General features: G+C 46.6%; 1 protein-coding gene and 1 non-coding gene across 3 annotated transcripts in view; both read left to right on the top strand.

Moving 5' to 3' along the window:
• GNAO1 (G protein subunit alpha o1) overlaps nucleotides 1–14,362 on the top strand; it is a 178,518-nt gene that overhangs the window by 65,868 nt on the left and 98,288 nt on the right. The gene's annotated exons all lie outside the window — the stretch shown is intronic.
• Nucleotides 12,135–12,206, top strand: TRNAW-CCA (transfer RNA tryptophan (anticodon CCA)). Its single transcript has one exon. It is a non-coding gene; the product is annotated as a tRNA-Trp (tRNA).

The following is a 14,362-nucleotide window of genomic DNA, read 5'->3' as shown; positions in this document are numbered from 1 at the left end:
CAAACGTGCTTTTTTGCCTGGAAGAAGAGAGGGAGAAGAGAACAGCTATCCTTTCTCCGTAATAGGGTATGTGTGAATGTCACATAAAATAACCATAAGGGAACGCTTGGTTATTTGAGAAGATTTTAAAGAAAGTCAGAGGTGAATTTGAGAAATGAAAAGATTCTTTCCAGCCTGGTTAAGCGGATACTGACCACTCTTTTCATCATTTAGAGTGAAAGCAGGCACTCTCCCTGGACCACCCTGCTAGTTTCAAGGCTGAAACTACAACTGCTGGGTCTCGCTCAGGTTTGACCCCCTGCAGTGGGAGGTCTGCACAGACTGGAGATGTCTCGGAGGCCTGGCCCAGACCTAGTGGGCTACATGCTTCTGTTCTCCTGTGAAAGCAGAGCTGAGGGATGTGTGGGTGACTAAGTGGGATGGGGGAGCCAGCACTGAGGCCCTACATCCTCCCCAGCCTGGGTAGGGGTGGGAGGGAGGTGTCAGGTCTTCCTGGGATTCAGTTTCCAATGAAAAACACAAAACAAAGGAAACTTGTTGAAATTTTAACAGAAATTTGCGTTAAATTTCAATAGATAAAGGAAGAGATTTTAAAAATAATACATATTCCCATTCAAGAACATATATCTTTTCTTCAAATCTTGTTTTATAGCCTTCAGTAAAAATTTCTTTTTTTACTATTATTGTTTTTTAGTAATTTAAAAAAAATTTCCTTTTGGCCGCCTTGGGCCTCCCTTGGTGCATTCAGATGTTCCCCGGCTGTGCGGAGTGGGGGCTGCTGTTGGCTGTGGTGCACGGGCTCTTTGCAGGGCTGCTGTGGCTGCAGGGCACAGGCCTACGGCGCGGGAGCTTTAGCAGCTGTGCCCCAGGGGTTTCATTGCCCTGTGGCACAAGGGATCTTCCTAGACCGGGGTCAAACCTGTGTTTCCTGCATTGGCAGGTGGATTCTGACCCACTGAGCACCAGGAAAATCCTGAAGTGTCTTTTTTTTGACGTATATCATACCTGGTGTGGGCGTGCTCAGTCGCTTTGGTTCTGTCCCACTCTCTCTGACCAAATGGACTGTAGCCCACCAGGCTCCTCTGTCCATGGGATTCTCCAGACAAGAATACTGGAGTGGGTTGCCATGCCTTCCTCCAGGGGATCTTCCCGACCCAGGGATCCAACTGCCAGTTCTTTACCACTAGCTCCACCTGGGAAAAGACACAAATCCCTAATGTACCGCTTGATAGATTTTCACAGCGTGAACACACCTGCCCCCAGCATGGCCTGCGCTCCTCTCTTTTCACCATTGCCTGCACTGTCCTTGGCTTCCAGCAGCTTAGATCAGTTCTGCCTGTTGTTGTATGTTCTGCAAATGGAACTATTCAGTGTGTGCTCTTGTTTTTGTCTTTTACTTGACATTGAGATTGCTCCACACTGTTGGGTATAGTTGCTGTTTCTTCTCTCTGCGTATAGTATTACATTGTGTGACTAACCTCAGTTCTATTCATTCCTTCTCCAAGTGATGGGGATGACTTCTAGCTCTGCGCTATCACCAGCCATGCTGCTAGGATTATTTGTGTTCATAGCTCTGGGTGAACTTAGGCACACGTTTCTCTTGGGTACGTACCTAGGAATAGAACTGGTGGGCAGTAAGATTTTTATAGCTTTTGTCATGTAGGTTCTGTAAGTTTCTTGTATAATTTATTCTTAGGTATATATAATTTTGTCACTGTTGTAGATAGGCTATTTTTTAAATGTTCTCTTTTTGGTATTTATGACTAGAAAGAAATATTAATTTTTGAATATTTATCTTGGATCCAGCCACCTTACCAATTCTCTTATTAATTGTAGGAGACCTTTTTCTTCTTTTTTGCAGTAGTCTCTCAGATTTTCTGGATATCCAAATATCATCAAAGAAATCATTTTAGTTCTTATTTGACAACACTGATACCACTTTCTTGCTGTACTACTTTAGATAGAAGTGGTAGATCATGATAAATAATAATGCTGATTACACTCATCCTTATCTAGTTCTACATTTTAGTTAAAATGATTTAAAAATATCCCTGTTTATAATCATGTTTGCCACTGGATGTTGACTAATAGTTTCTATTTTGTATAAATCATTAGTTTCTATTCCTGGTTTGTAATGAAAAATGATCTAAATTTTACCAAATACCTTGTCAGCATCTGTTAATGTGGCTTTCCCATCTTTGTGGTCTCCATGGATGATGATGTTGAACCATTTTACATTTCTGGGTTTAGATGTAACATGTTTTTTTTCTTTTTGATGCTTAGCTATACTCAATTATGTAGTTAATTTTTGCATCAAGTTTAATAAATGAGAATGGTTTATAGTTTTCTTTCTTGTGCTATCTTCTTATGTTTTAATACAGTTTAGTGGTGTCATAGCACTAGTTGGGGGACTCTCCATCTTTTAGTATGATCTAGAATCCTTGAAATGACATTGCAGTTATCTGCCATTTAAAGACTGGATGGAATTCATTGACTCTATCTGGCACTAAATACCTAGCACCATTTTCAGCAGTAGATCTTTGATCAGTTTCCAGCTTTTCTGTGATAATTTATCTTTTCAAATGTTCCTTTGCCTCTTGGGTCAATTTTAGTAATGTACGTTTGTCTATGCAGTTACCAGATTTTCAGGTTTGTGGCCACAAGCCTGCATGTGATATTCTTTTATGGTTTTGCTTTTCTCTTCTGTCGCTTTGGTTGGGTCTTCTTTCTCATTTCTGATCTTTGTAAATTTACTCTTTTCCTCTTAGTCTCATGAAAGTTTTATTTTACTTATTTTCAGTTTTGGCAGTTATTTATACTCTCCAGTCTTCTACTACTTTTTAATCTTATTAATTCCGGCTTTTAACTTACTAGTTTATAATCATGTTTCTTCCATTTTGGCTTGTTCTTTTTGTAATCTCTTAAGAAGAGGACCACATTTCTTTATTTTTCATATTCCCTCTTTAACCATAGAGGCTGTGAATTTCCCTCGAGCATGACTTTTGCTCTGTTCCGTGGGAACTGATACGAACCACTTTCTTTAACTGCTTTCTATCTACTTTGTCATTTCCCTTTTGATTTCCTCTTCAATCCTAGATTTTATCTTGGAGTGGGCTCCTTAATTTCTAAGTCAGTATTTTTCTTCTCACTTTTTTCAATTTCTAGGTTTACTGATTGTGATTAGATATTGTGATGTATAAAAGCTCTCCTTTGTAAAATTTATTAAGGTGTTATCTCTTCAACCCAACATGTAATCAATTTTTGTAAATGATCCAGTCCATTAAAATAGTTTATTTTGTGTTTAAGGGATGTAAGGTCCTGCATATTTCTAGAAATTCAGATTATGTAATTAGTTTTCTCTGTTACTTTAGTTAATATTTGCCTATAAGATTTGTCCATTTCTGAAATAGACATCTTTGAAAATTTCCATCAGCTGTTTGTTTATTCCATTTCTAATACATGTTTTATGTATTTAGCTTCTCTGTTATCTAATGCATACAAGTTTCTGATGGTTGTTATCTTTTTCATAGAGTATTCCTTTTATCATTCCAAATATCTTCATCCTCTGCATTATTTTTCAGCTAAAATTCCCCTTTATCTAATTAATTTTGACACTCATGCTTTCCTTCTGTTTGCATTTGCCTGGTATCTATTTGTCTTTTCATTTATTTTCAACATTTTTATATACCTTTATTTAGATTCTTAAAAACATCGTGTACCTGGGTTTTGTTTTTTGTCCTGATTTTTCAATCCAATCTGACATCATCTTCATTAACTGATGTACTTCATTTTATTCCTTCCATCTTATGGTATGTTTTTAATTTCCTTCTATCACTGTTTCCATGTTTTCTTTTCTCTTGTTTGTGCTGGTTTAATGTATTAATAGTTGCTTTGCATTTCCCTTGTCAGTTTGGAAGTTCTCTACTTTTCCATCTTATTAAAGGTTACATTCTTTCCCCCTTGATTCATAATCAAATGCATATTGCCCTACTATTATTTGAAAGCAGAATAACACAAATAACCATTTCTCCCTGGGAGTTGGTCCATTTCTTCTCTCGTTTTCTCCACTTCAGTGGGATGAAACCTTAGAATCACGTCCCTGACCCCTGCTTAAAGTAATACCCTGGAAGACTTTTACTCCCTTCCTTTTCAGCCTTTTGATTTTGTTGGGATAATTTAATATTTTTAGCCATGGGCTGTGGTTGGAATTTCCCTGATAGTATGTCCCTTCTATTTTCAGAGTCCTCATTTATCGGCTCTGTTCCCAGAGAGTCCACCTTTCTCCATTCAGATTGAGGAGAAAGGGGAGGGAGCAAGCGTGTGAGCAAACATTCATATCCGTCATGCTTTCCTGACCTGTTCACTTTCCCCATGTTGAGGTCTGTTCCTCAACAGGTGCATATTTGTTGCCTTAAGTATTTTCCGTAGGTGGGATGTGTGGGTGACAAACTCCATGGACTCTTGCATATCTGCAATTATCTTTTGCCTTGAAAAATATAAAAAGTATTTGAGGGGCTTTGCTTCTCTTTTCTGAATGCTCGGTAGATGGTATTCTACTCTTTTAGCTTGTAGTGTTTCAGAGGAGAAGTCAGATGTGTTATGTTTTTTTCTTTATAGGTAATATGTTCTTTCTGTTTAGAAGCTTTTAGGGTTTTGTGTTCATCCTCAAAGTTGAATTTTGCCAGGATAACCTGTTGCATATATCTCTTCTGGTGACCCTTGCTAGAACTCTATGAGTCCTTTCAATCTGCAGACTTGGGTTTTTTTCTTGGCTCCAGGAAATTATCTTCTATTTTGATAGAATTATCTTCTATTGTTTCTTAATTACTGGCTCTCCTCCATCCATTCCATTTCTTTCTTCTAGAACTCCTAATATTCTCAAGTTAGATCTCCCTGGGTCTGTCCTCCAGGTTTCTTATATACATTGTTGTTGTTGTTGTTGTTGTTGTTCAGTTGCCAAGTTGTGTCCCAACTCTCTGAGACCCCATGAACTGCAGCATGCCAGGCTTCCCTGTCCTTCACTATCTCCCTGAGTTTGCTCAAACTCATGTCCATTGAGTCAGTGATGACATCCAACCATCTCATCCTCTGTCGCCCCCTTCTCCTCATGCCCTTGATCTTTCCCAGTATCAGGGTCTTTTCCATTGAGTCAGTTCGTCACATCAGGTGGCCAAAGTATTGGAGCTTCAGCTTTAGCATCAGTCCTTCCAATGAATATTCAGGATTGATTTCCTTTAGGATTGACTGGTTTGATATCCTTGTAGTCCAAGGACTCTCAAGAGTCTTCTCCAACACCACAGTTCAAAAGCATCAAAAGCATTCCTCAGCGCTCAGCCTCCCTCCTCACATCCATACATGACTACTGAAAAAACCACAGCTTTGACTATACGAACCTTTGTCAGTCAAGTGATGTATCTGCTTTTTAATACGCTGTCTATGTTTCTCATAGGTTTTCTTCCAAGGAGCAAGCATCTTTTAATTTCATGGCTGCAGCCAGCATCCGTGCATTGGGTTGCGGCATGCAGGCTTCTCTCTAGCTGTGGTGTGTGGGCTCTAGAGCACAGGCTCAGTAGTTGCAGCACATGAGCTCGTTGCCCTGTGGCATGTGGGATCTTAGTTCCTTGACCAGGGGTCCAACCCACGTCCCCTGTGTTGGAAAGCAGATTCTTAACCACTGGACCGCCAGGCATGTCCCAGTCCTCCAGGTCTTTTATCTTTTCCCTCATGAATCCTGACTCTCTCTACTTTTGCTCTGTACTTGAAAATGCTTTTTCCTTCTGGTCTTCCAGGCCACTAATTCACATCTTAACGGGGACTCACCTGCTACAGTTGGAAAGTTGTTTATGTCTTCCTTGACTTGCTTTAGGACACGTGTGATTTTCTCTTTGACCTGTCATTTGTCTCTTGGAGCACGTGCACTGTTTATTCTGACTGGTCTTTTTCTGCTGGGACTTTGAGCATGTTGTGAACTTTTCATTGTTTCTGATTGTGGAGTTCAGAGTTGCAGTGTTCCACTGTAGAGTGCAGCTGCCCTTGCCCTCTGGGCCAGTGGTATCCAGAAAGGCAAGCCAGTGGTCTGCTCCTGGGACACCTGGGAGGAATCTCTTCTCCCTGGGCTCCCTGTTCTCCTTCAGCCCCAGGGGCAGGGGGAGTGCAGCCAACCTCTCCAGCTCCTTCTGTTCCTGAGGTCCAAGAGACCTGGGCCAACCAGGCAAAGCTGATTTCAAACTCCCCATCCCTACCCCCAGATTACCCCACATATGCCAGTTCCACAGGTCTCTGTTGGTCAGTCTCTTCCCAGTATCTACAGCTTTTGATCCTTTTTTAAAAACTTCTTATTTTATATTGGGGTGGTGCTAGTGGTAAAGAACCCACCTGCCCAGTGCAGGAGACCTAAGAGATATGGGTTTGACCCTGGGTGGGGAAGATCCCTTGGAGGAGGGCATGGCAACCCACTCCAGTATTCTTGCCTGGAGAATCCCATGGACAGAGGAACCTGTCAGGCTATAGTCCATGGGGTCTCACAGTGTCGGACACAGCTGAAGCAACTTAGCTTGCATGCATAGCCAGTTAATAATGTTCTGATAGTTTCAGGAAAACAGTGAAGGGACTCAGCCTTACATATCCATCCATTCTCTGCTAAACCCCCCTCCCATCCAGGCTGCCACATAACATTGAGCAGAGTTCCCTGTGCTATATACTAGGTCCTTGTTGGTTATCTATTTTAAATATCAGCTTTCGATTCTTGCTCCAAAGCTCTCTTAAACAGCTCTTGAGGTAACAGAGAGAGATCCTCACCCCAGTGTTTCACTTTTATCTCCCACATGTACCCCCATCTACCCAAAGTGCTCAGTAGTTCTCTGGTTCAGGATAGGCAGATAGATTAGAGATGCTGGTCTCTTTCAGGTTGCTATGTTCCCAGAGTCCCTGCCATCCACTCTCAGTTTCCAGTAAGTCTGCTGAGACTGGATCACCCCCTCACCTCCCCTTCCTCTGGGCAGGCTTTTGTTGTGAGTGGCCCCTGGGACCCTAGCATCCTCCCACACTCTAAAGCCACCTCCACTCCTTCATCCACTTGAATCATGTCAGATGCTGGACTGGATTCCAGAATCATATGCTCCGGGGTCCCTTGCATTGTAGACTGGGCAGTGCTAATGCCCCCAAGATTATTTACGATAGGAACAAGGACCCAATTTCTCTAGCACTGAATTCATGATGGAAAAGTTTTCCTTTTTTTCTCAATTCTCCTTCAGTTCTTCTTGAGTTGGATGTTACTATGTCTGTGACACCTCTTTAACACTTACACATCTTCCTTTTAACAAAAAGGAGAGCAGGTAGCATGCTCAGAGTCTCTGGTAGGCAACAGGATTTGCCTTTAGCTGGGGCGGGAGGAGGAGAGATTTGGTGGGAAAACCAGTAGTTCAATGAAGAATCCACTTAGTCTGTAACACCTTTTGTATATCTCAGTGGAGATGTTTGGTTGGCAGACCAAGGTGTGAGCCCTGGGGCACCCCAGTGTTTAGAGACTAGATTCCTTCCTCCTCGCCACCCCATGCATAGGTAACTTTCCCTCTGGTTGGCTAAGTGCCTCCTCATTGGCTCGCTCAAGAGATTTGCTTCCCATCACTTCTGAAGCACTTCTCGGCAGCCAAGGCCACATGATCGTCATTAGTGCTCCATGTGTCTGATCAAGCAGCACTTAAGTGCAGATGTGGACTGTGGCCAAGCTTCCAGCTTTGCAGACCCTTCTGGTTGGCCATGCATCTTGTCGAATCCTTGGCATGTGTCATACCCTCCAGTGAGGCGGCGTTGAAAGATGGGAGCAAGCTGGGCCTGTTTCACAAATTGGAACATGGTTCCCCATAAACTCCAGGTTCCTCGGGTCTGTCAAATTCCTGGCCATGTTTGTTATTATTATTCCCACCCGTATTTATTAGGATAACAAAAAAAATCGGCCATTGGTTTAGCACTTTTCCTCCCTAGCAACATGCTGGAAATGTTTAGTCTACCAGAACCGTGGCTAACACCAACTGGGGTCACAATGCCAGCAGGGCCAGCAGGCAGTCCACCGAGGGCTGAGGACCAGTGGGACCGGCAGGTCACTCGAGAGCACTGGTCCTGCCCACCGCAGGAGCCAAACTCAGCTCCCACCTGACAAGGCAGATCAGCACGTCCAGTTTTTTTCCGGAGAAACTGGAAATTAGTATCTCTTAGTGAGAATTCTCCTGATTTATAAACATTCGCTCCAATTTAAAAAAAAAAAACCACTAAGCTAAACAAAAAACAAAACCACTGTGGGCCAAACAAAACATCTCTCTTTGGCTCAAGTCCATGGTGCAGATGCCTAGTTGCAGGCCTCTGCTCTGGGATAGTGGACCAGACAGACACTTCAATTCTCATACCTCCCCCATTACTGTGAAATGGGACCCTGCTTCCACCTGCGGCTCTGCTGCTAACCAGCTCCAAGATTTCGGGAGGTTAACCTCCCGAAGCCTCAGTTTCCTTATCTGTAAAATGGGGATAACTGTGTTCCTTATCCCTGAGATGTTTTTGTTATAAGGATTAAATGAAATAATATATATAGATGCCTAGTACAAAGTTAGCGTTAAGTCAATAGGAACTATTAGTATTGTTCAAATAATATCTGTAAAAATGCTTGGAAAACCCAAAAGGGAGTGTTGGGTCACTTGTCCCTGTTCTGTGTTGTGACACACCAGCCCGCTCGGAAAGCCCCTTGCCATGTCTCGACTGCAGGGCCGGCCTGAGAACGGCCTCGTTCAGTCCTCACTCCTTTGTTTTGTTCAGGGTCATGATGGTAATGATAAGATTCCTGAAGCCCTGAGACTTGCTGTCGATGAAGGCCCAGCGCCACATCCCCACAGCTTCCCCTGGGGCTGGTGTCAGAGGCTTGCTGCCCTCCACACCCCGACTCTGACCCACTGTCAGTCTCTGAGCGGCCCCCTCCCGTCCCAGGATCGAGGGGTGCTGAGGAGACAGGAGGAGAGTGTCTGTCATCTCTTTGGGGAGGAGTGAGGCATTGGGCCGGTTGTGGTGAAGGTTTAGTCTGACGTTGCGTGTGGGAGTCCCACGCAACCCTGGCCTCCAGAGCCCTGCTGGTGCCGCTCCTTTCCCCGTGGACCTCATGGTCCAGGCTGTGCCCGCACAAGCGCTGCCGGGCACATGTCTGGCTTCACATGGTCCTTGATCTTAGCCTCAGAGCATGGTGATGGACTTAAAACAACACACCCCATGCCGGGAAGCAGGACGTTTGCTTACACATTCTTGCATGATCAACCAAACAGTCCCAGGGACGTTTGGTGATCCCCGTGAGCCAGCCAGTCCATGTCGGAGCTGGGGATGCTGGAGCCGGCTTGGGAGGAATGGCCTAGCTTCCGAGGGCACAGGCAGCGCCACCACCCAGCACTGCAGCCATTGCCCTGGAATAGGACCTGGTACACCATCAGCTTCACACATGCTGGGAATGCTGCCTCCTCTTCAGAGGGCATGATCTGCACTAAAGAGGCAAAGGCTGTGCCTTGCACTTAGGAGATGTTGGGGAAGTGCTCACTGAATTGAAGTTCATTCTTGGGAGCCCTGTTTAGGTTCACATTCGATGCTGGAAAACCGTGTGTCTTCTTTGCCCCTTCCCACCATCCTTCCGGACTCTAATCACCCCTGCGCCTAGACCGTGCTGACCAGCATGTGTGTGGGAGCTTAAGCACATGGAATGCAAAAGTGTCTTAGAACAGCTATCTCAGCAGTCAGCTCTGGTGCTAATAAGCAAAAATAAATTTGGTGGGGACACACAGTATCAGGGCCTCCCAGGACAGACTCATTCATTCATTCACTGTTCACTCCGTCTGCACCCAGGGGTCTGGGGAGGAAGAATCTGAGCTGGATTCCGCGTTTGAGAGACTTTCCATCCACTGGGAGGGGCTGAGATGCGTCGTAAGCAATAGGAACATCAGGTAGAGAGCGGTGAGTGGAGCAGACGCAGTGCTGTGAGGGGCCAGCAGAAGGGCCAGGGCAGGGCATTCATTTGATGAGGATTAAGCTGTGACACTGCAAAGGTATTAAAGATGTACAGACTAAGGGCCCAGTGTGGTCATAGTCCTAGAGAAGGGCATGGCAACCCACTCCAGTATTCTTGCCTGGAAAACCCCATGGACAGAGGAGTCTGGAAGACTATAGTCTATGTAGTCGTGTAGAGTCAGACATGACTGAGCAGCCAACACTTTCACTTTTCGTGTGGTCATCATAGTAACCTCCTGATTGTGGGGACCCCTTCCCAATGCCTTTCCCCTCCTTTCCAGTTGGTCAGAAGTCTTTCCCCTCACTAGCCTGGTCTCCTTCCTCTGAATGTGCTTGATGACATCATTATTCAAAAATTGTGGTCCACATCCTGACCATGTGGTAGTTAGAAGCTTGGGCTTTTGGAAACACCCACCTCTACCTGGTGCAGGACCTTGAGAAAGTGCGTGAACCGGGCTGCGAGCCAGTTTCCTCCTCCGTAAGATGGAGCTGACACGAAGACTCACACAGCTGTGCTAAACTGGATTACTGAGAGCTGAGGCCCCAGGGGCACTGGGAGGATTGAATTCGTGAGTGTCCAGCCCTTCCTTGGCACAGTGCTGGCACCTGTGGGGTTGGCAGGTGCTGGCCATCCATAGTCTTCCCTAGGACCCAGCCCTCCTTGCTCCTGGTATGGCTGAGCAGTGCAATTCCAGCGGGCTTGGAAGATAGGCAGTGTGCATTTTTCTTTTGTCTCTACCTGAAATCCTAATGAGGAGAGCCTGACCAAGTGGACATATTCTCAGGATGGCAGCTTGTGAGGCATCCCAGTGGACTGCTTGATTTCAGTGTGAGCCCATGTGGGGCTTAATTCACATTTGAAATCCCTCCACTGCCAGCCTCTGGACCAGGCAGGAGCAGGTCTGCTCCTTAGCAGCGGCTCAGATGAAGCACCAGGCTCTATTTACCCTCCTGCAGGCCTCACAGACGAGCAGTAGAACCATCAGCTGGGCCCCAACTCCATGACCTGCCAGCCCCAGCCGTGGCAAAGACAAAACTGAGAGGGTACAGTTCCACCCCACCTGCAACCCAAGTGGGTGACTTCAGCCTCAGGAGGAGAACACTCAGCCCCACCCCAGATCCCTGGAGAGGAGAGCTGAAGTGGGAGCTTGCAAAGTGATGTTTGCAGACTCTCTGTTTTGGGTCGTGATCATATGCTAGTGGTTTTGCATGAGAATCTTGGATCTGCCTGAGAAAGCCTGGGATGGGAAACCTGGACTATTTCAATCACCACCCGGACACTGGCATCTTCTCTGGGCTGCGTCCACTGCCAGGGAAGGAAGGCTGGCCGGGCTGTGCTGTGCTGCATGTTTCTGGGACTATATTTCTCTGGAAAGAGAGGCTCTCACCTGGAAATTGCCTCACTTTATTTCAAAGACTCAACAAATGGTTGACACAGGGAACCAGAAGAATGCAGCTCACGTGGTTCCATCAGAAAAGTTCAAGGGCCCAAGGACAGACGGGTTCCTTTGTTTGGGAAGCTGGCGTGGCAGCTGACCACTGCCGTTGGGTTAGGTCTAGGGGAGACGTGAGTTACTCTGGAGAGGAATGTGGATTCAGACTGCCATTTGGCCGGTGAAGCTGGCTTCACCACAACCGTTTCCCTGGAGGGCAGGAGAAATGCAGTTTCCCCAGGGAGCCCTGTCTCGATGACCTGTACCTTTTGCCTTGAACTCTTCTCTTTGGCAGGGAGCTGAGAAGGGCCTTTTTGTTTGTCTCTTTGTTTGAGAACAAACGCTCACCTAGCATGGTCTACCATCTGGGGCAGTTCTTGGGAGGCTCCGTGGAAGATCTCAAAAGCTGTCCCCTGTGTGCGGGCCAGGCAGCCCGAACCAGATAACAGGAGGTGCTTTCCATGCCCTCTATGTCTCTGCCGGTCGGTGGCGGTGTTTTGGTGTCCTTCCTGCCTGATTGGTGGGAAACAGGACAAGCAGAACAAGTCCTCACTTACAAAGAACAGGAAGGGAAAAACCAAGAGCCTTGGAAAAGTCTTCCAGGCTGCCTGGGTCTGTGATCTAGAAGAGAAGCAAGGAGAGTGAAGTTCCTGATTTTAGGGGTGGGCTTCCCTGGTGGCTCAGAGGTCAAAGCGTCTGCCTCCAGTGCAGGAGACCCAGGTTCGATCCCTGGGTTGGAAAGATCCCCTGGAGAAGGAAATGGTAACCCACTCCAGTATTCTTGCCTGGAGAATCCCATGGACGGAGGAGCCTGGTAGGCTACAGTTCAGGGGGTCGCAAAGAGTCGGACACGACTGAGCGACTTTGGGGGACAGCAGAGTACACTTTGAGAGCCGCTGCTCCCTGGAATATGTAGGAAAGAAAGTGATCCCCAAGTTGGCTTAGCCACTGTAAGGTGGGATGGGGACAGAGACTGCTGCAGGGCTGTAGCCCCCAGAGCCCCCAGAAGTTGCCAGCAACCAGCGGTGTGCAGTCACTGCGCCCTCTTTCACATCAGCGAGTCTCTGTGGCTTGTCTGGTGTCCTACTGCCATCCTTCCAAACAAACTCCCAAGGGCTGGACAGCGTATCGTCCATCAACCCAATTTCTGGTTGCTAAGAACCAAAACCTACCTCTCAGTGACTGAAGCGCTGAAGGAAACATGTTGGCTCCTGTAACTGAGTAGCCTAGGGATATACTAGCATCAGGCACAGCTGGATCCAGGTGCATGCGGCACTGACTGGCCAAGTGTGGATCAGGGGCCCACCTTTGGAACTTAGGCTCAGGACAGGGACATTCCACAAAGTGGGAGAAAGGATGGTTCTCCGAAGAGAAGGAGAATAGAAGCCCGGTGAGCAACATCAGCAGCCACCGCACCAGCCCTCATTAGCTGTTTACAGAGCTAGCTGTTGCTCACAGGCGTTTTCCACAGTGACTCACCCCTGCACCCCACAGTGAGTGGTGAGGGAGCCAGGGGGAGCCCAGAGAGGAGCCCTCCCACGTACTGTCAGAGTCCAACCTGGTGTGCGTAGACCCCAGAGCCTTCCGGATGTGTCAGAAAGGGAGATGTTCTCGGTGGCCATCTCATCTGCGAGCTGTGGGTCAGCGACTGCGTGCTCTGGTGGTCTTTGGTGTCTTCCCTGGGGTTCATGAGAATGCATCCCAGGGCTAATGAGCGAGGTCATAAATAATGAATGAACATGCTGGAGGCAGGAAGGGTTTCTTCCCCAAGGATTGAACAAGAGGAGCAAAGTGCTGCAGCCTCACTCACGCTTCCTCCACAAAATACAAGCAGAAAGTTGGGCAAACTGCCCCCTGCCGTATAACATTATCTATAGATTAGACATAATGCACTAATAAGAATACTTCATTTCGTTATGTCAGAGGAGGAGGCAAGGGCGATCCAGCAGCTGCCCTCATCAAGCAGATGGGAAACCAGAAGCGTTGCTTAGATTCAGGCAGTAAAATCGACATTGAATCAATTTGCCTCACTTGCAGGCTTTTACTGTGTTTAACGAGAGCTCATGTCTTTACATAAGGCATCATAAAGCGGGCTCGGGAGCCACGAAGCTCTCTGTCATCTTTGCAGCACAACCACTAAGTGTCACAGCTGGGCTTCAAAACACAACTTTGGATTTTCCCAGAAGCGATGTAGAGTGGGCCGTCTAAGGTGTCTGTCCTTCCTCACCCTCAGAAAACCTACAAGAACCGGGATATTAATGCACAAGGGGGGCGGGCCCCTGCTGGTGAGGAAGGGAGGGGTTCTGGTTAATCACTAGGAAAAGGGCCACAGTTTCTGGGTCCTCAGGAAAAAAACTGTTCAGCACCCAAAGTGTCAAGGCTGGGTGGAGTGCTACGAGGTGGCAGTGGGCCGGGGAGGGACACCTGCTTCCTGGCTCGCAATTTAAAGGCTGTGTCCCTTTGTAGAACCTGCTGTCTTAGAGCTGCCGAGGTCCTGAGTGGTCGCTTGTTTCATTCAGCTCTTCAAGCAGCGTTTATTGGTCTTTCACTGTGTGCCAAGCACTGCTGACGGTGCTGTGGTCAATGAGGCCGATGGGGTCCCTGCCCTGAGGGAGCCCATTGGTATGTGAGGAAACAGATAACACACGTGTAAATCTATATTATATGAGGTGATGGGGCGATCGTGACTGTTTTGAAGGGAAATAAGATGAAGACAGGGAACTATGGAGGGCCTCTTAGTGGACGGAGGAGGTGACCTCTGAGCAGACCTTAAACTCAGCGAGAGATGCAGGCCCCTATTTCACAGTTCTTGTTCTTATATCCACCAAGAGCCGCTTAGATTGTTTGCCTCCCCTGTTTTGTGATTTGTTTTACCCTCTAGAAGACATAGAGATGAC

The sequence above is a fragment of the Muntiacus reevesi genome, chromosome 2 (assembly GCF_963930625.1).
Source record: "Muntiacus reevesi chromosome 2, mMunRee1.1, whole genome shotgun sequence".
Classification (NCBI taxonomy): Eukaryota; Metazoa; Chordata; class Mammalia; order Artiodactyla; family Cervidae; genus Muntiacus; species Muntiacus reevesi.
Note: the sequence above shows the minus strand (reverse complement) of the source record. Positions and strands in the feature narration are given on the sequence as shown.